Below are 23,110 nucleotides of genomic sequence, written 5' to 3'. Positions count from 1 at the left end.
TTCATGCATCATTGAGAGAGTTGGTCGAGAGTCATATCCATAGGGTCTTGGTGTTGTTGCAAGAGTATGGATTCCTCATAAACTGTGAAAAATCAAACTTGACTCTATTCCAAGAAAGGCTCTTTATCGGAGCAAGGTTCAGTTCACACAGGGCGTTTGTTACTCTTCTGTAAACAAGGGTTGTAAAAATCCATTCTCTCATAAGGAACCTTCTCTCTCAGATAGCTCCCAGAAATCTCTTTAGAATCCTCTCTCAATGAATCTGGCTCAAACCAAAAAAATCAATCCCAACAAAAGATGTTCCGCAATCTCTTCAGGCTCCTCTGGTTATCACTATGGACTCCATCCTTTCAGGTTGGGTTGCATGCCTAGACTGCTGTCAAGTCTAGGGAGTATGATCACACTGTCTGTGCAAAATGTTAATGAACTGGAGTTTGAAGCGGGTCGTCGAGTCTTCAAATCTTTCTCTTGTTAAATTGAAGGAAAGTTGTTATAATCCGGACAGACATTATGACCACGAAAGCCTACTTGAACAAAGAACAGGGAACAAGATTGGTTTCCTAAGTGAAAATCTCAAACAGGATATTCTGGTGGGCAATGAAGAAGATCACGGCTATCTCAGCAATCCACATTCAAAGGTATTTGCACACAGCCTAATCAAAACAATTCCATCATCAACAAACTTTTGACTCTTGCTTTGGTTAACAGGTATTGCTCCAGGATGAGCGAGGATGAGGCATGGGCAATGGAGTAAGTGTCTTCTGGGTCCTATGTCTACCTTTCACCTTTTTCCTGTCTACTAAAAGTTCCCAGAAGAATCAGAAAGGAGAAGGAGACTGTGATATTGATTGTGCAGACCTGGGCCCAATCAAGTTGGTTTCCACTCATAACATTCATGAAGGAGAGAGAAGTTTGTAGACTCCCATACATCCCTTACCCATTAATCTATAGAATGTTAGAACAGGAGCTGCTGTAGAGGGCGAAAGTAGCAGCATGAAACGTGAGAGGTAGAGAACGATAAGTAGAAGACTGCCTGACAAATTAGTCTCTACTGTGGAGGCATGCAGAAAGGCACCCATCCTAAAAGCTTAATCCAGACACTGGGGCCCAGATTTACTAAGGGCTTGCATTGCTCTTGAGCCACTCAAGGCCCCATAGGTTACACAAGCCCATAAGTCTGATTTACTAAACCATGCAAAGCTATCTTGCGAGGCCTAGTAAATCTGTGTTGTGAAGGTATTCCATGGGTAGAGTGTGGACTTTGGTGCATTCCTAGATTTACAAAGATTAGTAAACATGGGAAAGCATCAAAACGCTATGTCATCCTAACAGCAGATTAATGAGGAGAAATGTCTATTTTTCTTCAGTATTTCCTCTTTCTACATGTATTGCATTCTGCAGCACACACACAGACCGAAGCAAATGCCTCTGAAGATTGTTTTTGTGCAGGAAGTTGTAGCTTCCTGCACAAAAACAATCCTGCCTGTAACACCGACATCCTTGCACCAAGGATACCTTTATTGGCACTAGGCAGCCCTCAGTGCCAGCACACAGAGAGACCAAGAAAGCACCATATCTTAGTAAATATGATGCATTCCTGCTCTCTCCATTTGAAGGCTCCAGTCTCACTTAGTAAATGGTGTAATTTAAGGGAATTGGATCCCTCTACTGCTGACTTATTTTGGATCATGTCTTTTCTACTGGATGAAGCTTCTCTGGGTTTAAGACTTTTCATGTTGTGGATCCAATGGGCCTCTTCATGAGATTTCAAGGTACTATGCGGTAATCTACTTGATCCCAAGGGTGTGATTACAGCTTTATTCAAAGGTTGTCTAATATCCATCCAACACCTTGCAGTGAAAATAGGTGGGTTTGACCACTGACTTTGTGTTTTACCACTGTGCATATTAGTTGTTCAGTGTTCCCCACTTGCAGATTACATTTTGTATTCAGTTTAGCTGCCTATTGGCTTTATTTGGTGTTAGACATTGCAGTTGAGACATTGCAGTTGAGCTGTGTTTTTCCACATGGTAAACTAAGCTTGTGTTTATCGTATTTTCTCTTACCGAACACAATAGCTTGATTAGAGAGCACATATTTTTAGTTTTCTCCAGTGAAGGGAACAGGTTGGCCTTGGAAAGGGAGCCTTGAAGTTTTGGCCACTTTTCAAAGTTTTTCTTCCAGCTCAGACCTATAGTAGCCAGCATGTTTGAATATTACCATCTGAGAGGGGAGGGCCTTTCAGAAGGCTTTTTCCATGATTGTTTAAGCTATAAAAGAGGTGACCCTGCTCAGTAGCGAGGGAATTTCTGAGACCTCGGTCAAAATTGGATGTCAAATGTCTAAAACAGACACTTGTCCCGGGAGGGTGGATATCTCTTTCTCGCAGTTGGACAGGGGTCCTCAACTTGCTGGCATGAGAAAGATGAAGAAATTAGCAGGCCCTATGGTGATGAAGTTTGACTTTATCGTTGCTTTGCAATTATGCTACAATAAAATCACATATATTTGCTGTGTACATTGCAGTTGAGAATCACATTCTCATTTCATTGCTGTGACTATTTTTAAATGTGTGCCTTCGACCTACTAATCGCCTTTATTTTTGAGGAACCTCGTGGTGGAATAATAATAAAGGTCTTCTTTAAACTAAGAAGTGAATACCAGAGATTTTTGTCAGCTCAGTCATTAGCAAAAGGAAAACACACTCTCTCACCAATTTCATTCTTGATATCTACTTCTAGTCTTACAAGCATTCAAATCCCCCTTTTAAATCCCCAGTATTTAGTAGATCATAAGACCCTGACACTTAGGACTTTCTTTTCAGTCAGTTTGGTCACAGTCACCTGAGCTATGAGACTGGGCGAATGGAGAGCTCAGTCATGCAGTCACCTTTTTAATTGAGTGTTTGAGGATAGAGTGACCATGCATCTACTTCCTTTACTTGTTCTGAAGGGTAATTCCACCTTGGAGTTCAATAATCTCATAAAGGAACTCGGCCTCGGTCCTCTATATAGTCAATGTTATTGAAAACCTTTTTGGGGTAATCTGCGAATACTTAAAATATGTTTTATTGTAAATCACACCTTAAATAGAAACAACATTGTAACGAAATTTTAAAAAAAAGTAATGTTGGAAAGTGTAGCATTTTACTGACAGGGTTCCATGTTTATAAGGTTTATTTTTACATTCTGGAGAGGATTGGTTGGTAGATGCTTGCATCAAGACTGGGCCTGCAAGGGGGAGTTTGTCAGGAGTGCTTTTAATGTGCTAAGAGCACTGTCATTATGAATGGTTTTTTTTTTGTTGCACTGAAGAAAAGAAAATTGCAATGTTTATGTATAATGTTTGGGTTCGTTTAGCAATTTAAATATCCAGTAAATTAATTCATCAAAGTGATTTACAGGAAATAATTCAAGAGTTAGCTCTCTTTTTTGTGAAGTATTTGCATTCATTTATATTTGCATATATGTTCAATGAAAAAGCCAAAGACTAAAGTAATTTCAGTGACAAACTAACATTTGGAAATAAGAAATTCACAAAAATTCACCAGTTATAGTTATCTATAGGAACTGTAAAGCAGGCTCTAAAGTAATGTTCTCTCGCACACTCACCACGCACAGTTTTTCCATCAATGATGTCATTTGAGAAGTTGCAGTGATCTCATCAAAGGTATCATAGAACATTTCATGAGTGATATAATACGTGGGGTAATTAGCAGTGCATGGCGAGGGCACAAGTAATAGTTACTTTATGGCACGATTTATAGTTATTAGAAATAACTATAACTGGTGAATTTCAGTGTTTTTTTAATTTTAAAATGTTATGTTGTCACTGAAATTTTCACCTAACTATAATGTTACTGCTGCATGCCCCCTCACCTTTTCTGGAGGAATTGGCCTTGAGCGATGGGGTCTCCAGGGCGCAATAGTGGCTCAGGGAGGGTGGCAGCAGGTCACTACTCACTTAAATTGGCATTAAAATTTCTGGTGCCCCACTCATGTCCCACTCAAGCCCCCCCTCCATAAATATTTTGTAACAATGACCCCTGGCCCTCGGCCCACTTCAGGGGTAGAAATAATAAAATGAAAAATACCAGCTGACTTTTGTTTTACACTGCAATTCCACAGGAGTCCAGCAGGATTACGTCACAAAAAACAATCTGGGGCATAGTAATGAGAAAGTGGCACAGGGCAGCGCAACAGGTCACCTTGCTGCACTGCACTGCATCACTGGGAAAAGGCAGGACTAAGGTGTGTTTAAGGCATGTGACGCATTACTGACTTTTCCCCCTGTGCTGGCGCACAATGGGCTGCCTAGTGCCAATGCAGGCACCTTTGTACCATGGTGCAAGAATGCCTGGTTTGCCTGCAGGATTATTTTTGTGCAGGACGGGACACTTTCCTGCACAAAAACAATCCTGGGAGGCATATTCCTCTTTCTATGTCTGCTGCAGAATGCAGCTCACATAGGAAGAAATGACGAGAAATAGAGATATTTCTCCTTGTTACGCTGCCCCTGGAAAGACGTATGCTTTTGACACATTCCCAGGTTTGCAAGTTTTTGTAAACCTGGGACTGCCTCAAAAACTATAGGAGTTGCATGGGAACACCCATGCAACATCCATGGAATGCCTTACCAGAGCAGAGTAATGCAATGCAGCGATTTGCACTGTGTTGCGTTACTCCCGATTTTAGGAGCCATTCAGAGCCACGCAAAGTGGCCTTGCGTTCCTTCAAAAACCTGACTTAAGGTTTGTGTTGCTCTTGCACCATGTTATGTGTTGCAGAACGCCACAAACCTTGTCATAAATATATAATATAATACAATAAATATAAAATAATTATTTTTGGAAACAAACCTCCCTAGGCCAGTCAGAACGCTCTATTTTTGTTTGATTGAAGGGTGTTTCCCGAGAGTCCGAACCATCCAGCTATAGAAATATTTCTGGTTGTTAATTTCTCAAAAACTACTGAACAGATTTATAAAAAGGATTGCAAAAAACACACTTTCTGGAGCCAAGATCTACAGTAGTTTCCTGTGAAATTTGGTGTACTTCCATTCATCAGATTTAGCGGTATCACTTCCTAAAAAGTCCATGGAAAATGAAGGGGATTTTGCGTTTTCTGACTCCCCTCCTTTTTCTCGGCCCTTGCTTGACAAATCATCCTGAAACCTTCTGCAAAGAAATTGGGCACTTTTTTGGAACGTTCTTTGGAGATTTGTAGAACAGTGCCAAAGTGATTAGCCAAGTTATTAGCAAACCATTTCCTATGGAATAAACAAACCTAATGATAACTATTAAGTGGCAACCACAATTTATTAAAACAATACCATTTCGGACTTAGAGTGCAGCATTAATTATGCAAAAAGAAGCAGAGAACTTTGGCTAGTTCCCAAGTTAATGTGGAGAGCAGCTCCTGTACAGTGCACCCAATAACACCAGCAACACTCTAAATCCGCTCACCTCCAATGTCTGTTTTTGTAGCAAAGATTTTAAACCCTAGATTAGCACAGTGCCATCCACACGAGCTGGAAAGTGAAAAAGGCCCACATTTTTGCCAAAAATAGCAGCACCGCACTGCACCAGTTTTGAAATGCTGGGATACGCTGTATTTACAGGAATGTCCCCCTGCTCCGGCACTGAATTAGGATGCTCATTGAGGGGATAGATTTTTTATGTGCAGGAAGATGTCCCTTCCTGCACATAAACAATCTATAGTGGTGATTTAGCACTTCTATGTGTGCTGCAAAATGCAGCACACATAGAAGTACCAAAGCGTAATTCTGGAACGATTGTTTATGTGCAGGAAGGCGCACCTTCCTGCACATAAACAATCACCCATGGCATTTTGCTCTTTCTAGATGTGCTGCAGAATGAAGCACACATAGAAAAAGCAAAAACGAGGAGGAATGTTTTGCCATGCTAACGCCACCTCTGGGGTGGCATTAGTTTTTGGCGCCGCCACAGGTTTACGATTACTAGTAAATCTGGGGCAGCGTCAAAAGCAATGAGAGTTGCAGTGGAATGACCATTGTAACACCCACTGCACGCCCCTCTGATGCAGAAAACTGCCTCGAAGGGGCCCATATTTACAAGAAGACGTAAAGGCACAAAAAGTGGCATACACCTCGTTGTAAATAGGGTGCAGTGCACAGCACCACCGGAGTGTCACAAAAAGTGACGCTTCGGTGGCGCAAGGGGCTCCTAAATCTGCCATTTATACAGCAAAGTCCTTTAGCAAAGGAATAGCCAGTGGCATCCATTTCAAGCTATAAAATGACAAAAACCTTTAAGCACTTCAGGCACAGTATTACCACTTTGGATTGGTAAAATACTATCCAAGCTAACCCATTCAGCAGTTTTTGCAGTATCTCTTCCTAAAATATTCTATGGAGAATGAATGGGGGTTTTGTGCTCTTGTTCCCCCTCCTTTTTCTCGTCCCTTACGTGACAGATCATTCTGCAGCCTTTAGAAAGATTTTTTAAATTTTGTCAAACAGCACCAAATTTATTAGCAAAGCAAAAACACAGTCCCTATTGAAACACAGGCCTAATTAAAACTACCCAATTGCCACCATAACTTATTATACTCACTGAAAAACAATTGTTAAAAGGATGTTATAGTTATGTTATGTCTTGAGTAATGTAATTGGTGAGGTAATTAGTAATGCAAAGTGAAGCCACAAGTTAGAGTTACTTTAGAGCATGAGTTACTTGAGATAACTATAACTGGTAAATTTCAAAACTTTTTTCCAGGTGAATTTCTAAAGATTTTTAATGTAAAGTTAGATATTATTACAATCCCGAACTGTTATGTCACTGTACCCTTTGAGTTTCTCTGTACATTTCTGTATTTTCTTTGATGTAAAGTAAGATGTCTATCATCGTCTGTGTCTGTCTGTGGCCCCCTGAACCTATTGCCCAACAGTTGATTATGGGCCTGATTTAGATTTTGTCAGATGAGATATCTGTTACCATTGTGACGGGGTACCCCGGCTGCTGAAATCTAGATCAGGTCCTGTGTCATGTAACAATATAAAGGGTGTCATTTTAAGTAAGGCAGATCTATTGACTTTGTCAAAGGGTCAGAAGACCAAAATATATATAACAGTGGGCTTTATGAAGGGGTCAGCACAGCAACATAAGCACACGTCCCTCCCTCTCCTTTAAATATGAGAGGGGCCTGGAGGATGGGGCCCCTGGGGCCCACAGTGGAATGGGGAAAAAGGAAGCACACCCCCTCCCCTTTTCATTAAAAGAAGGTCTCAGGAGACAGGGTCCTTTGGGCCACTATAGGCTCTAAATCAATCAATCAATCAACATTTGTAAAGCACAGTACTCATCCGTGAGGGTCTCAAGACTCTGTGGGAAGGGGAGGAACGTCAACCGAAGAGCCACATCTTGAGTTTCTTCCTGAAGATGGTGAGCGATGTGCTCTGTCTGAGGTACAGGGAGAGGTTGTTCCAGCTCTCTGTTGCAGTGTAGGTGAAAGATCATCCTCCAGCGGTGGCTTTGCGAATGCCAGGGACGGTGGCCAGGGCCATCTAGGCTCTGGGAAGGGGGCACATGTTCTTCTCACCTTAAGTGCTTCAAGAAGGCTTTGATGATGGGGTTGTGTTCCTTCCTCCTGTTAATTCTTTTTAATAAAAGGCCAAGGGGGTCCTTGGGGCACTTAATGGCTTGGGAAGGGTGGCCATGCTCTATCCTCCCTTTGATAAAACAACAAAGACCCCGCAACATAGGGTTCCCAGGGCCCAAAGTGAACGCCCAACTGTCTCGCTTCCTAGAGGAAAACAACGCACTCAACGCCTCCCAGTCTGGATTCTGCAAGAACCACAGCACTGAGACCACCCTCATTGCCTGCACAGAGACAACGGAACCAGAGTGGACACAAGCGAGACCGTCGCTCTCATCCTTCTGGACCTCTCTGCAGCGTTCAACACTGTATGCCACCAAATCCTACACGCACGCCTTTTTGACGCAGGAATCCAACACAAGGCCCTAGACTGGCTCACCTCCTTCCTCGCCGAAAGAACCCAAAGAGTTTGCCTCCCTCCCTTCCAGTCCCCAGCCACCAAGATCATCTGTGGGGTCCCCCAAGTATCCTCCCTAAGCCCCGCCCTCTTCAACATATACATGGTCCCCCTCGCCAACATCCTCCGCCCCCACGGAATCACCATCATCTCGTACGCAGACGACACCCAGCTCATCATCTCCCTCACCAGGAACCCTTCCACTGCCAAGACAAACCTACACGCCGGACTCCTCGACATCGCCAAATGGATGACAGCAAGCCACCTCAAACTCAACTCCAACAAAACAGAAATCATCATCTTCGGCCCCTACAAGACAGTACGGGACGATTCCTGTTGGCCCACCGCCCTCGGACCACCCCCAACACCCTCCACCCACGCACCAACCTCAGCATTTTCTTAGACTCATCTCTCTCGATAGCCCAGCAAATCAACACCATATCGTCCTCCTGTCTCAATACCCTTCGCATGCTACGGAAGACCTTCAAATGGATTCCCTTAGAAACAAGAAAAACGGTCACCCATGCCCTCATCAGCAGCAGACTGGCCTGCGGCAACACCCTCTATGCTGGTACCACAGCCAAGCATCAGCAAAAACTCCACCGAATCCAGAACGCAGCCACACGTCTCATCCTCAACCTCCCCCGCCACGAACACATCTCCACTCACCTCAGATCCCTGCACTCGCTGCCCATCAGCAAAAGGATCATCTTCAAAGTCCTTATCCATGCTCACAAATCCCTTCACAACACTGGACCAGCCTTCCTTAACGAACGAGTAAACTTCCACACACCTACTCGACTTCTCCGCTCCGCTGACCTCGCCCTCACATCAGTCCCCCGCATCCAACGCACCACCTCTGGCGGCAGATCCTTCTCCCACCTCACCTCCAAGACCTGGAACTCCCTCCCCACCAACCTACGCAAGACCCAGGACCTCCTAACTTTCAGAAAGCACCCCAAGACATGGCTTTTTGAGCAGTAAACGGCAACCCTCCCCCCCCCTCAGCGCCTTGAGACCATAACTGGTGATTAGTGCGCTTAATAAATTTTTTGATTGATTAATTGATTGATTGAGAGGGGGGCTTGCACCCTTCTTCTTACAAAACAAAACAGAGACCCCCGATGGCCGAGATCCCCAAGGCCTAAAGTGGATCAGGAAGGGGATTGTGGGCCTCCCTCGCCCAATAAAAAAGGCCCTGGGGAAGGGTTCTCAGGGCCAGAAATGGCTTTGGGAGATGTGCTGCACAAATAGATTGGATGCAGGGCCTGACTGAATTACCATATGTAAAGACAAACTTTCAACTGTTCTCATTTATGTAGATAAACCTACAAATTCACTGGAAGAAAAAAATAAAGTTTAAAGTGACATAGGTGAAAATTTCAGTGACAATGTAACATTAAATTAAAAACAAAACACTGACATTTACTAATTATAGTTATCTATGGTAACTGTAACTCATGCCCTATGATAACTATAACTTGCACCCCCTTCCCATGCACACCTCATTACCCTACATATTACAAGGCTCCTCACATCGTCTATGACATAATTGACAATATCACGCCAAGGTTTGGAATGAAATTACTGATGAGAAAACTTTTTATGGCAGGAACGAGGTATACTTTTTTTTTTAATTTCAGAGGTTTTTCTTATGTAAAGTAAGATTTTATTACCATATCTAACTATAACATCGCATTAATTATTCGTAAGTTTACAAATTTAGGTAGATAGTTAAGTACATAGATAGATAGTTAGGAAAGTAAATAAATATATAGTTAGATAAGTAGATTAGATAGATAGATAGATAGATAGATAGATAGATAGATAGATAGATAGATAGATAGATAGATAGATAGATAGATAGATAGATAGATAGATAGATAGATAAATAGATAGATAGATAGATAGACAGACAGACAGATAGATAGATTGCTCATGTAGAGGAGTGTCTTATGCGAGCCATGTGTGCTAATCATTACCTAAATGGAAATACAGGGAGAACGCTATATATGAGGCAGTATACTTTTGGAATAAGAAAAGGAATGCACAGAGAAGGTTAGAACCTCCCTGGAGACACAGCAATGCTTTAAGTATGACAAGTCTGTTGGCATTTTCAAAGACTTTATTGATTTCATATCTCTCTGTGTATATTAATCGCAGATATTAATGATGGAGCGTTGGACGTTTTATCTGATCCACATAAATGTGACGATGATTTACTGCTCTTGCAGTCTTGCCCTACGCTCGAGTTGAGATGCTCTCGAACACCTCAATCTTTTCCATCTTTCCATTTCACTGCACTCCTGCACTTCTCACATTTTCCCTTCAGTAAAATGCATTACATTTCCTCTAATCTTCCCTTATTGCCTTCTCTTATTCACAGGCCCGCCCCATCCTTTTAATCTTTCGGTCTCAAGCCACTACACCTCTGTGATCGATAGCCTGCTGAGGGGTATTTGCAAGTCAGCTTTTAGAATATCTCCTCCCACATTACATATAGGACGCAGTATCATTGTTTGAGGCACGGGGCATTTTTTATCAGGTGTGCCTGGAGAAAACAGGGACAATGCACTGAGCCCTATTACAATGAATGTGCTGACCCTAGGGCTGCCACTAACTTGTGCTGCCCTGGGGGCACTTCATTCAGTGAAATACAGAGCAGCTGCTTCAAAAGTGCTCAGTCTTTCTTTGCAAAGGCGGCTCCGGTCTGCACTATAAAGATGGGAGGCAATCCCCCCTGCAAGCAGGTGCAGTGAGAGACTGTACCTGCCTGCAGAGGGTTGGCTGGGTGGTCCAAGGAAGCCCTCTTCTCCCTTCCAGAATGCTGCCCTTTTTGGGTACCTGAAAGTCTGCCACCTTTTTTGGCACACTATCCTTGAGCCTCCTAAGGGCATGTTTATTGCAGAGGCAAAGTAATTCCTTCATTTGTATGGGCCACACCCCCATGCAAATGACAGAATATCCCAATAAAGTTAGCATGGGCGATCAGTATTACAGAAGGGCCACAAGCATCTATAACCCCTTCTGTAATATCACAGTGTCCCAGAAGTGCAGAAAGCAGACACATTCACCTGTTGCGCCCCTGGGCACTATGTGTAATACAGTACCTGATATTACCCGCAAGGGAGTGCTCTTGAGGACTTGTTGTTAAAAGAATAAGAAATATACTCCTGAAGGCTTACAGCTATATGAAGAAAATGTCCTCCGCTGTTGAGAATTATCAAACCATTACTGGAGTACACCCACTAAGCTGCATTTGAGTATTCTCCAATGAGAGTCTGCAAATGTATTTATTTATATTCCAGTTTGCATTGCTTTTGCACCACACAACATCATAGAAGTGCAATGAAAACCTAAAGTCAGATTTTTAAAGCCACAAAAAAGCCACTATGTGTGGCTCTGAATGACCCCAAAAATCTAGAATAATGCAACGCAGCAGAAAATCACAGCCTTCCACTACTCGGCCCTGGAAAGGCGTTCCATGGGCGCTTTCTGGGTGTTCCTATTTGACAACCATGTTATTTGAAACATTCCCGGATTTACAAGAACATGTAAGCCTGGGAGTGCACCAAAATCTTACTCCCTTCCCAGGGGAGACATAATGAGCAGAAATATCTCTATAAAGAGGAATATGCCTCCCAGGATTGTTTTTGTGCAGGAAGGCGCAGATTGTTTTCTGCAGAAAACAATCCTGAATGCAACACAGGCACCCTTGCACCTTGATGCAAGCATGCCTGCATTCCTGCTAGGCAGCTCATTGTACGCCAGTGCAGAGGAATAAATCAGAAATGCACTGTATGCCCTAAATTTGGCACATTCCTGCCCTTTCCCAGTGTGCTGGGAAGCACAGCAAGGTGGCTTGCTCCGCTGCGCCACTTTCCAATAAATATGCCCCATAATCTACATTTATGCATGTGTAACTATAATGTATACTAACACTTACACTTGAAAAGGTATTTACCTTTTTCATGGGTATGCTGGAGAGGAAATCAACATCCCACCAGATTATAGTGCCATTCCAAATCTGAAAAGCAACTTTTACCTGCTCTTCATAGTAGTAAAAGGTCCATCCATATCCAGGATGAAAATGTGCCTGCCAGTGTGTGACTCTTACCCATGCTTACACAACTGTTGACATTTAAGCTACTTAAGTAGGTTTCATGACCCCACAATCACTTCATGTCTGTCCTTGTAAAACAGATTTCCTTCCCGATAAAATGACACCATCAGTGCTTAATTTGAACAGGTGGTTTCTGGTGGGTGGGCACCGGCACTTATTTTTTAGGGCCAGCACTTAGGGCCAGATGTATCAAGAATGCATTTTGCGAATCGGAAATAGCGATTTTTAAGAAATTGCTATTTCTGAGTCACAAAATGCAATGTATCAAATTTGCGATTCGGTAATAGCGATTTCTTAAAAATCGCAAATGCTATTACTGAATCGCAAATTGCGATACAGCCCCCTTTCGCATCTATGGGCCTGTCGGCCCATAATTGCGAATATTTTGCATGTCCCAAACTGAGAATTCCTAACTGGAATTCGCAATTTTGGAAAATGCAAAGTCCAGGGTGCTGGGTGCCTAAGGCCCCCTCTGCTGCACCCCAAGACATTTTTTAACAACATGTAAAGTGCACACATGCCAAAAGGGCATGTGTGCTTTACATGTACATTTAAAAAATGCATTTTAAATGCATTTTTAAAATTTGCACATGGTTACCACCAAGTTCAACTTGGTGGTAATAGCGATTCCTTAATGCCCAATTCGCATTAAGGAATTGCTTCATACATGTGCTTTAGAAATCGCAAATAAGGGTTCCTTATTTGCGATTTCTTATTTAGAGAGTCGCAATTTGCGACTCTCTAAACAGGGTTGCAATTTTAAGGAATCGCTATTTTAGCGATTCCTTAAAATTGCATTCAGAATGCCTTTGATACATTCTGAAAGGGCTTTTTGCATTTGCAAACGGGCATTCGCACCGTTTGCGAATGCAAAATGCTTTGATACATCTGGCCCTTAGTTTTTTGTGCATCAGACATTTACTGCGAGCAAAAACACATATGGGAAAAACAGAGGAAAAGAAAAAAGAGAAAGCTACACAAAGGGAGAAAGCAGAAAGCTGCAAGAGTAAGCTGAAGGGGCCGGAAACAGATTAAAGAGGACCAAGATGGCTTCATGACTACGCTGTCTCAGTATTCTGTCCTCGCGCACTTAATTGCATCAGCAGCAAATTTCAAATTAGAGCTTTGGGCACCGGCACGTTTTTATTTACAAATTAAGAACTGGACACCATACTTTTGTTCAACTAACTGAGTTGGCAGATTGGCTCAATGAGTTGAGTAGGTACTGCTGAAACGTGGTTGTCGGCAGACCACAAATTCAAATCCTTGTGAGGAAGACTCAGTCCTCCATCTTCCTGAAGTTAGTAAACCACAAACTATGAAGGGAGCCACTCGCTCGCTACGGGGAAGGAGAGTCGTCCCCCTCTTCAAGAGCCAGGAGATGAAAAATGAAACAATAGTTTCACTATTGTTTCATTTTTCATCTGCTGCTCAGCCAGCAGTTCAGGGGAGTGGAGGGGCTGGGCCATGGGAGGTGGGAGAGGAGAGGAGGGAAGAGTGCACCTAAGTGCACATGTGTGTTTGGCCGACAATCTTAGGCCAGCCAAACACACATGCGCACTTAGGTTTCTCTAACCTGGCTGTATACACAGCCGGGCTGGAGAAACTGCACAGATCCCAGGCTTGTGTCTGAGTGGCAGTCACTGCCGCTTAGACCAATCCTGACACTGCTTACATGTTGTGTTTAACATGTGAGCAGCTCCAGGATTGCTGGGGAACCTGTGCTGGTGTCCCTGCAAATGCTGGGAGACCACATGGAGGGAAGAGGAGAGTGAGGCGGCAAGAGACGGAGACGGCAGTAAGGCAAGTTTTTTTTTTTTTTAATTCCCCCCTCCATCTCAGTCACCTTCCCACACCTCCCATTGAGCGCTGACTATGAAGTCGGGTAATAGTAACACCAGCAAATTGCAACGCTTAGAAAATAAATAGACTTGTAATAAGAGCTTATAAATAAAAAACAATGGGCAGATTTATGAAAATTGGTGGTGCACCTAGTGCAGCACCACTTTTCTTGCGCTCCTTACCGCCCCCCTAATGCCACCATGTGCGCACTGTATTTAATATACAGCGCATCATAGTGGTAGTTAGGGAACTAGCGTCAGAATCTCTGATTAAAAATGCCGGACAAAATGACGCAAAGAATTCTATCAGATTTCTTTGCACCATTTTTGCGGTCCCCCTAACGCTGGAACGCCCCCCTTGCATACATTATGGCTGGTGCAGGCATGATATGGGGTTCCAAAGTGGCGTAATGCAAGCATTGCGCCACTTTGTACATCAGGAGCAGCGTTTTTGGCTATCTAACGCCTCATTAGAATTAAACAAAATGACGCTAATGTGTTGATAGATGGCGCTAGGCCCTCTTAAATATGGGCACATATTATATGTAAGTAACTCAATTCTCGAGCTTAAATTCATGTTTTTGTAGCATCGACTTATACATACATAACAGTATTTGTGCAGAGCACACAACTGAGATTCACAAATATTGTTGTGAATCAGGCTCCTGCTTTGCGTTTTGGAGCAGAAGTGCTTTTTTGTTGGGCATCCTTAACCCAGCCTCGACAAGCATTTACCGCTGACTTTCATTGGGCTATTTTCATGAGCATTTGTAGAGTCAGAATCTACCTGAAATACGTACCAAACTGCTCGCAAACATACTCTAAACTTGTGATTCCTGATATTCTATCACCTTGGCGAAATGCCTGCATTATCAAATGGGCACTCCATCTATCGATCATTTTGAAGTGTAGTGTTTGTTGTGTGTGCTTTATTGGCCATGACATATGGATTATATTAACTACATGACTGGATGTAGTGAAACCCATAGTTTGAAACGCGATACATTAAACATCTTCTTTGATCAGTAGAATTGCACTTTCCTGTAGAAATGAGCTTTTCCTGTCGAGATGACCTTTAGCGGGTGCAATATTGATTTACTGCATGTCTTGAAAAAAAGAAGAAAAGAAACAAAAAGCAAAAATGTGTACCATAAATCAAAGTGTTCACATTAAACAGTCTTCTCCTTCCGTCCCCTTTAAATACACTATACTTCCTTTTCCTTCCCCTAAGAAAAGTAGGAAAGAACTAAAAAGCAAAGAAGTATACCATAAATCCACAGTAGGCATTCTTCTCTTCCCTTCCCCTATAAAACGCATATAAAAGAAAGAAAAGGCCCAGAAAATACCAGCTTACCATCAACAAACTTGTCCACAGCCGTCTCCTTCTTTGCTCTTTGTGTAAACTATAAAAAAGAAGAAAAGAACCAAAAAGTAAAGAAACTTACCACCAACAAATCTGCTCACAGTATGCTCTCCTTCCTTCACCTATGAAAAGACCTTCAAAAGAAGACAAGACCTAACAAGCATACAATCACCCAAACTGCGAACAGTAGTCACTCTTCTCTTTTTCTTCAAGTACTATAAAAAAAGAACAAAAGAACCAGAAAACAAAGCCATCAACCAAATTGTATTCAAAAGCCACTCTTTACCTTCTTTTCCCAATGAAAAGACTATAAAAAGAAGAAAATAACTAGAAAGCAAAAATGCATATTATCAACAAACTTGTCCAAAGTAGGAACTGTTCTGCTTCACCCCCAATAAACAGAGTATAAAGAAGAAAGATAGAACCAAAAAGCAAAGAATTATACCATCACCCAAACTGTGCAGAGTAGGCAAACTTCCCCCTCCTTCCCCTTTGACAAGAAGAAAAGACCTAGAAAGCAAGGAAGCATACCATTAACCAATCTGTCAACAATAGTCACTCTACTCCCTCCTTTACATCTAGAAAGACTATAAAAAAGAAAAGAACCAGAAAACTAAAAAGCATATATCAACCAAACTGTCCACAGTAGGCACTCTTCTCTTCCTTCCCCGACCAAGATACATTAAAGATATTCTCTCTCCCTAAAACTCCTTCTGCATTCTTCCCTTTTGTTCTCCTCCCACTGTTTATCCCCTCCTTCCTCTACCTAGCCATGATTTCTTCTTCTAGTCCCTTTTTCCAGATTTCCTTCTCTCCCGCCCCCTACCACTCCCACTCCAATACCTGTTATGCTAATCCATATGTTCTCTCATATACTCTCTTTTACTCTCCATCCGCCTTCACCTGCTCCCTTTCTCCTCTCTCCACTCCCTCTACTCCCACTCACCCTCCCTCTCATTTTCAGGGATTGTCACACCACACTTCCCCTCTCTGGACTCTCGTTCACTCCTCCTCCTCCCAATCTACATCTATCTTTCCTCCCCTCTCCCTCCTCGCTCTCTTCCTCCATCCCGTATCTACAGAGTTATTTCCTCCCTTCACCCTCCTACGTCACTGCACCTTGCTGGTCTTCTCCTCCACTCCTCTTACCCTCACCCTCTCTGATCAGTCATTTCTCTTTCCACTCGCTACCTCCCTTATCCTCCCTCCGCCCTCGTAGCTTCTTCCAATTACATGTCCCTAGATCTCCACCCTGCCTGCTGCTCCTTCGCCTGTCTGATCTGGGATTATTACTCTTCAGACAATGTTTGTTTGATATTTTGCTTCTAAGCTATGATACTTGTAAGACATCTGAGTCATCGCTGTCCTGTGTGAGGCTCTCTCAAACCTCTAGGTGCCTGCTGCTATTGAAAACTGTTAAATGAAGAACTAAGGCGCATATTTATACTCTATTTGCACTGAATTTGCATAATCTTTTTGACGCAAATTCGGGGCAAACTCAACTCCATAGTTATATTTTGATGTTAGACACGTCTAAAGTCAAAATATAGGAGTGTGCACTATTTTTTGGATGAGTGAACCCACCTTGTGCCAATGAGCGGCAAGGTAGGCATTCCCATTCAAAAAAGGGTGCTATCCTCAAAGGTCTATATTTATCCCCTGTGCTAAAATGATGCACGGGTGGGAGGCGAGGCGAAATAATGGTGCAAAGCCTGCATAGCACCATTATTTAACACCTGGGTCAGACCAGGCGTTAGGGGACCTGTGGACCCATTTCCATGGTCAGACACCATGGAATGGATCCACAGGTGCCATTCCCAAGCCCCAGGAAAATCCCCACCCCCACCAGAGGGACACTGGAGGATGGGGGACCCGATCCCAGGTAAGTCCAGGTAGGTATTTTTAATAATTGTTTTGTTTGCCATCGGGGCCCAAACTTGAGCCACCCTGCATGGCACAAGGTGCAATGGCCATGCCCAGGGGACACTTGTCTCCTGTGCTGGCCTTTGGGGTGGTGGGCATGACATGTTTTTGGTGGTTGTGCACGAGAAAATGTTGCTAATCTGGTTAGAGGCATTTTATTTTTTGCTTCTAACCAGGCTAGCGTCATTTTTTGAGGCACAATCTCCTCCTTCCCTACCAACACCCCGACCTGGCTAGTGTTGTTTTTCAGGACGCTAGCTGAGCCTTACCACCGGATTGCGCCATTCCATTAATATGACACCCGGCATGCGTCTGAGAATGAGGCAAGCCAGCGGTAAGGTTTTTGATGCAAAACTGCATTACCTCAGTTTTGAACCAAAAACTATAAATATGGGCCTAAATGGTTGACATCACGCAGTACAAAATACCACAACATAACACAGCATACCATATCCTAATGTACTATGGCATAAAGTGATATAACATAAAATAGCCTAATATATAAACACAACATAACTTACTTACACCCTTTTATTGCTAATGTTAAATGCAGAGAAGTTTTTCAGGCATGGCAAAGTGAGCAATTGCCCTGGGAGGCCACATTCCAAGGGGCCCTCTGTGAAAGTGAACTTTCTCCCCATTTCACCTCTGTCTGTTCTATTTTTCTGTCTAAACCTCTCTCCAGCTTTGCATACCTGTACCTCCATCTCCGTCTGACTGCATTGTGTCATCCTAAGGATTTTTGTTGTCCCTCAGTGCAAGAAATATCTAATGTGTTTTTTGTGACCCCGTTAATGATTAACATGATTTAGTATTATTTGCCATCACGCAGGCTTGAATTTACAAGAAAATGAGAAATACATTGCAAAGTTGTTCTTTAAAGGGGACCCTAGAATGTTTTCCTGGGCCCCCCAAAATCTTTAAGGTGACACTGGTTGAATGCCTAAAAAGGTTGTAATTATTTGGGAACACCTATGTTCTCCTGACTAAGCCTAAAGTCATGACTGATGAAATGCTTGATGCATTTGTCAGCTCCATTTGCAGCAATAAATTTCACCAGCTCCTGATTTTTTTTTATTTTTACCAAAAGTGAGCCATTGACTTGCACAAATGAGGGCACAGTGTGCCTCTGTGGTCCCTTGATCAGTGGGGGTCTGAATTTAGACTATGAACTCCTTTCCAATTCAAATCCGATTGCAACATATTAAAAAATAACACTGTGAAAAAATATGACTCGCACATTGATCATCAAAAAACGGCACACATTCCACATGCAATATTCATGCTGCATTATTACCCATGTGTAACTATTCAGATGAGAAGAGGGTCCCAATATATCACCCAGAGCGCCATATTTATTAAAAACACATCAATTATTTAACGTGAGCTGTGCTACTCTTATTATTTGTGCGGCTTTGCACCAACCCGCTTACCAACAAAATCGTAAATCACTTGACTAGTTTCCATATGTATTATTTGTACATATTTTCCTTCAACTGCAATAAGTCAAAAGCTCTGGATTTCATTATGCAAGCAGTTCCTCTGTTTGTCCTAGTTTTATAATACATTTCCAGAAAGCACACACCAGTGGCCGTAGTCCATCTTCCACTCTTTTTTATTACAGTGTTCTTTCTAGGTCTTTCTGAAGTTATGGCTCACTTCACAGAGAAGATGGGGCAGAAGGCCATGCCCTTTACAGAACTCGTGCGAGCGTGTCCTCAAAACACCATGCCTTAATTCTATCCTGAAATGCAGAAATGTCTGATATCACTCAGTCCGCTCCAGGAGTTGGTTTATAGCACACAATGGGTGGTTGGAAGTTTGGTAAAGTGTGAATAGGTGAACGAGTTTGAAAGAGGCATCTTTAGGTCTGGCGTTAGCCAAGACCTTTTTATTCTACTAAAATAATGTGTAAAATATACTTACTTAAAGGGGCTTTCAGCCAACTCTCTTCACCCATTGGTCTGTTATTTTGTCATTCCCATTTGGCTCCTGCGTACTACAGCATGGGGCAATGAGTCCGCCTGCTTAAGCCTCTGGTGAACGCTGCTGACTGCATTTTGCTTTTTGACAAGGTACGCATTCACACACAAGGAGTTCCCTTTAGTGCCAGGGTTGCTTGATGCATTATAGGACGCATCTGAAGTGAGCACATGGCACCTTCCAGCATTATCAGTCTCCTTCCTATGCTGCTATTTCGCAGCATGCCCTATTGTGTTCCTGGATTTGGTTTCACCAATGGCTCTTTGATAAAGTTTGCTGAGGAACAAAAACAATCTTTATGATCTTTAATTTGCAGAACACTTGTAGCAGCTCTACTTAATGATAGGTCGGGAGTAATTTGGTTTTTAGTATCCAATATTTTTTTACTGTGGATCCTCTTTCCTTCCTTATTTCCATCTTCTTTCATTCTTTCCTTTTACTTTCCCTCGTTCCTTCCTTTTTTCTTTGTTGCCTTATTTCTTTTTTCTCTATTTCCTTTCTATTCCTTTTACCTCCTTTTCTTCATTCTATTTCTTTTTCTTTTACCTTTTTGCATTCTTTCCCTTTTCTTTCCTTCTTTCCACATTCTTTCCCTTTTCTCTTTCCTCAATCCATTCTTTCTTTGTTCATTCCTTCTTTTTTCTTTTTTTATTGTCTCTTTTTCCTACTTTCTTTTTCACTTTTGAATTTTTTATTCATTCTTTCCTACATCTTTTTGCCTACCTACATTCCTTCTTTCTTTCTTTCTTTCTTTCTTTCTTTCTTTCTTTCTTTCTTTCTTTCTTTCTTTTTTTCTTTCTTTCTTTCTTCTTTCCATTCCTTTTTTGCATCTTTATCGTCTACTTTACTTTTTCCTTGTTCTTTTCTTCTTTCTTTTTTGCCTTCTTTCCTTCTTACTCTCTTTTTGCCTTCTTTCTTTCCATCTTTCTTTTTTACTTTCTTTCATCTGTTCCTTCATTTTGCAATCTTTACTTTCCTCCTCCTTTCTTTCTTTTCTTCTTACTTTCTTTTAGCCTTCATCCATTACTTCTTTCTTCTTTACTTTTTTCTGTCTTTTTGCCTTGATTGCTTTTTTCTTTTTTTTTTCTTTTCCGTTTTTTCTTTCTTTTACCTTTCTTTCCTGCTTTCTTTATTTTTGTCTTCTTTTGTCTTTTCTTTCCTCCCTTCTTTTCTTCTTTCTGTTTTGCCCTCTTTCCTTTTTCTTTCTTACTCTTCTTCACTTTTTTCTTCTTTCTTTTTTTCCTTCTTTATTCATTTTCTTATTTCTTTCTTGGTTTTGTTTCTTTTTTACTTTCCTTCTTCCTTCTTTTTGCCTTCTTTCCTCCTTTCTTCCTTTTGCCTTCCTTTGTTACTCTTTTACCTCCTTCCCTTTCTTTTTCCCTTCATTCCTTCACTCCTTTTTTGTTCTTCTTTTTCTGTCCTGCATTGTTTCCATTTTTGTCAGACTTCCTTCTTTTTTTTTTCCTTACCTCCTTACTTTCTTCCTTTTTTCCTTGCCTTCTTTCTCAAAGGTGAGGCTGGAAATGAATGCTAGACTGATTTTTTTTTTGTTTAGGCATCTGCTAGCGAAGATCTTTTGATCTTACAAACAATATGTATAACTTAGATACTTGAAGGGGTTTTCAGCTAGACTTCATTTATTAGTCTGTGATTGTGTTTTTCACAATATAATTCCACCCATTTAATAATGCATCAATGTTAGCCCTCTTCAGCTGTAGATCGGTTTCACTAGAAGGTACTGCCTGCTGAGCTTCCACACACAAGGTAGTTCCTTTCAGTGCTGGGTGTATCATGGTAAAGTATACATTTTATAGACCATAAAAACAACTTTGCTTTTAGGCATTTTTTTTGGGATTTAATGAGGGCCCGGAAGCTTCCGGAACAATACGGTTTTGCATAAACTATGACAAAACTCAACAAGAATTGCCAATCGACTAGTGTTTAACTCCTTTTCTAGCTGTACATTCAAAATTTAAGGCTACAGTAGTAAACAGATAACCATAAAAAGGAGAACGCGTTAAAATACCTGTGTACATTTGTTTTATATGTTCTTATCTTTGCTAAACAATAGTGGAGACTGCTAGTGATGGTGAACATAGGGCAGTGTAAAGCTTTTGTGTCAATGTGACTGCTAGTGAGGACAGTAAACTGCTCTGTATTTCTGACTGCTTTTATCATAAGCACTTGATAGCTAAGGAAAAGAAGTGGCTGTTGGGATTTATGATTTTGGAAACCTAGGTTATCACCTTCCTTTCTTCCTTAATCAGGGATTGATTTTACATCCTGTCTACCAGAGAGGCAATTAATCTAACCCCTCAAACTATGGTACAATAGCTTCATTAGACATTAATGCCAAAATATAAGCAAGGGTATTAATAAAAAAAAGTTGGAGTCCTTAGTATCCAAAAATGGTTTTGTTCCATTTTTCTAGTCTGGATTTAGATCCCAATGCGGCACCACAGACAACAGTGTAGTACTATCATCACCTATACATCTGGCAAAAATGTATGAATGTTATAGGCCAGTCTGCTTGTCTGTTTTGTACATCATGGTGCAGCATTTGATGGGGTTAAGCATGGATTACTTTGGAAAAATAAGAGCATAGGGCATTGGGGTATTCTGCAATTCCACCACTTACTAAAAAGATACATTCTACAATGAGTTCCACTTTATAAATATAGCAAGTACATAATCAATATATATTTGAAAACAGTAACAAAGGTAAAAGGTTTAAAATAATTTTTTTCATTCACTGGCATTGGAATGCGTTTTTTGACAAGCAAGCTCCGTATTTCAAAAACAAAGGTTTCAGTAAACAACATTGATTAGCATGCAATGCAGGGCAGGCGAAAAGAACATGCTTGAGGGTTTGCCTAGAATAGTCCTGGACAGATAATTAATTCTGCTCATGGAATTGGAGACATTTGGTAATTTTGCGTTACTCTTGTAATATGCAATTACTTTTAAATTCCACCACTTTGCTGGCAGAATTACTCAGTTGAAGAGGGCTGGCAGAGGGAGCAGAAGTCCCTCTATGTTTAAAAATCACTGCAGATTAAAGTTTAATCTGGAGTTGTTTTTAAACATAGAGGGATCGCTCCCTCTTGTGGCCCTGTTGTGAAACACCAACTGCAGTGCATACCCCTCAACACCCTCAGATACTCTGCAGTAATTACTGCAGAGTATTGTAAGGCCTCCGAGGGCGATGCACTGTAGAGATTTTTAAACAGGCAGGAAGCAGGAGCAACCCCTATATGTTTAAAAATGGCTGATTATTAAAGATATAGGGTTTCTTCCTTCTTCTCCTCCTATTTAATAATCACTGCAGTGCATACCCCTCAGCGCCCTTGCATATTCTCAAGTAATTACTGCAGAGTATGCAAGTATGCCAAGGGATATGCACTGCAGTTATATGTAGTGGTTTTTAAAGCACATATTATGTAAGGGGACAGAGTGGCATTTGGCAGCACTATTTTCTTAGCGCAAAATGCATTCTTTTATGCATTTTGAACACAAGGGTGCATTTTGCACTTTGCCACTGAATTCTGCGGGATCAAATTCTGCCAATTCTGATCACCCCTAGTCAACAGATCCTTCAGTGATAACATAGTCTATTCTCTGCAGCAATCCCAACCCAAGCATGTATGGCAGACTTTTAATAGGAAAATATTCATATGAAACAATAAAAAGAATCACTGAACACCATGTTTAAAGTTCCACTTTAAGTAGGGTTGGTCAGTTCCTCTAAGCAAGTTAAAGCTATCATTTCCAGCTTTCTTTTTCCCCTACACAACATCATATCACGATTCTTTGAAGTGGTGTTAATACTATATTTGAGATTAC

The 23,110-nt window shown here is 41.6% G+C and overlaps 1 long non-coding RNA gene across 1 annotated transcript in view; it reads right to left on the bottom strand.

Annotated features, from left to right (window-relative positions):
• LOC138249262 (uncharacterized) overlaps nucleotides 1-23,110 on the bottom strand; it is a 254,165-nt gene that overhangs the window by 49,983 nt on the left and 181,072 nt on the right. Inside the window, exon 3 of the long non-coding RNA XR_011194812.1 lies at nucleotides 15,353-15,401. This is a non-coding gene — a long non-coding RNA (uncharacterized lncRNA). The remainder of the gene's footprint in view (nucleotides 1-15,352; nucleotides 15,402-23,110) is intronic.

The sequence above is a fragment of the Pleurodeles waltl genome, chromosome 8 (genome assembly GCF_031143425.1).
Source record: "Pleurodeles waltl isolate 20211129_DDA chromosome 8, aPleWal1.hap1.20221129, whole genome shotgun sequence".
Lineage (NCBI taxonomy): Eukaryota > Metazoa > Chordata > Amphibia > Caudata > Salamandridae > Pleurodeles > Pleurodeles waltl.
Note: the sequence above shows the minus strand (reverse complement) of the source record. Positions and strands in the feature narration are given on the sequence as shown.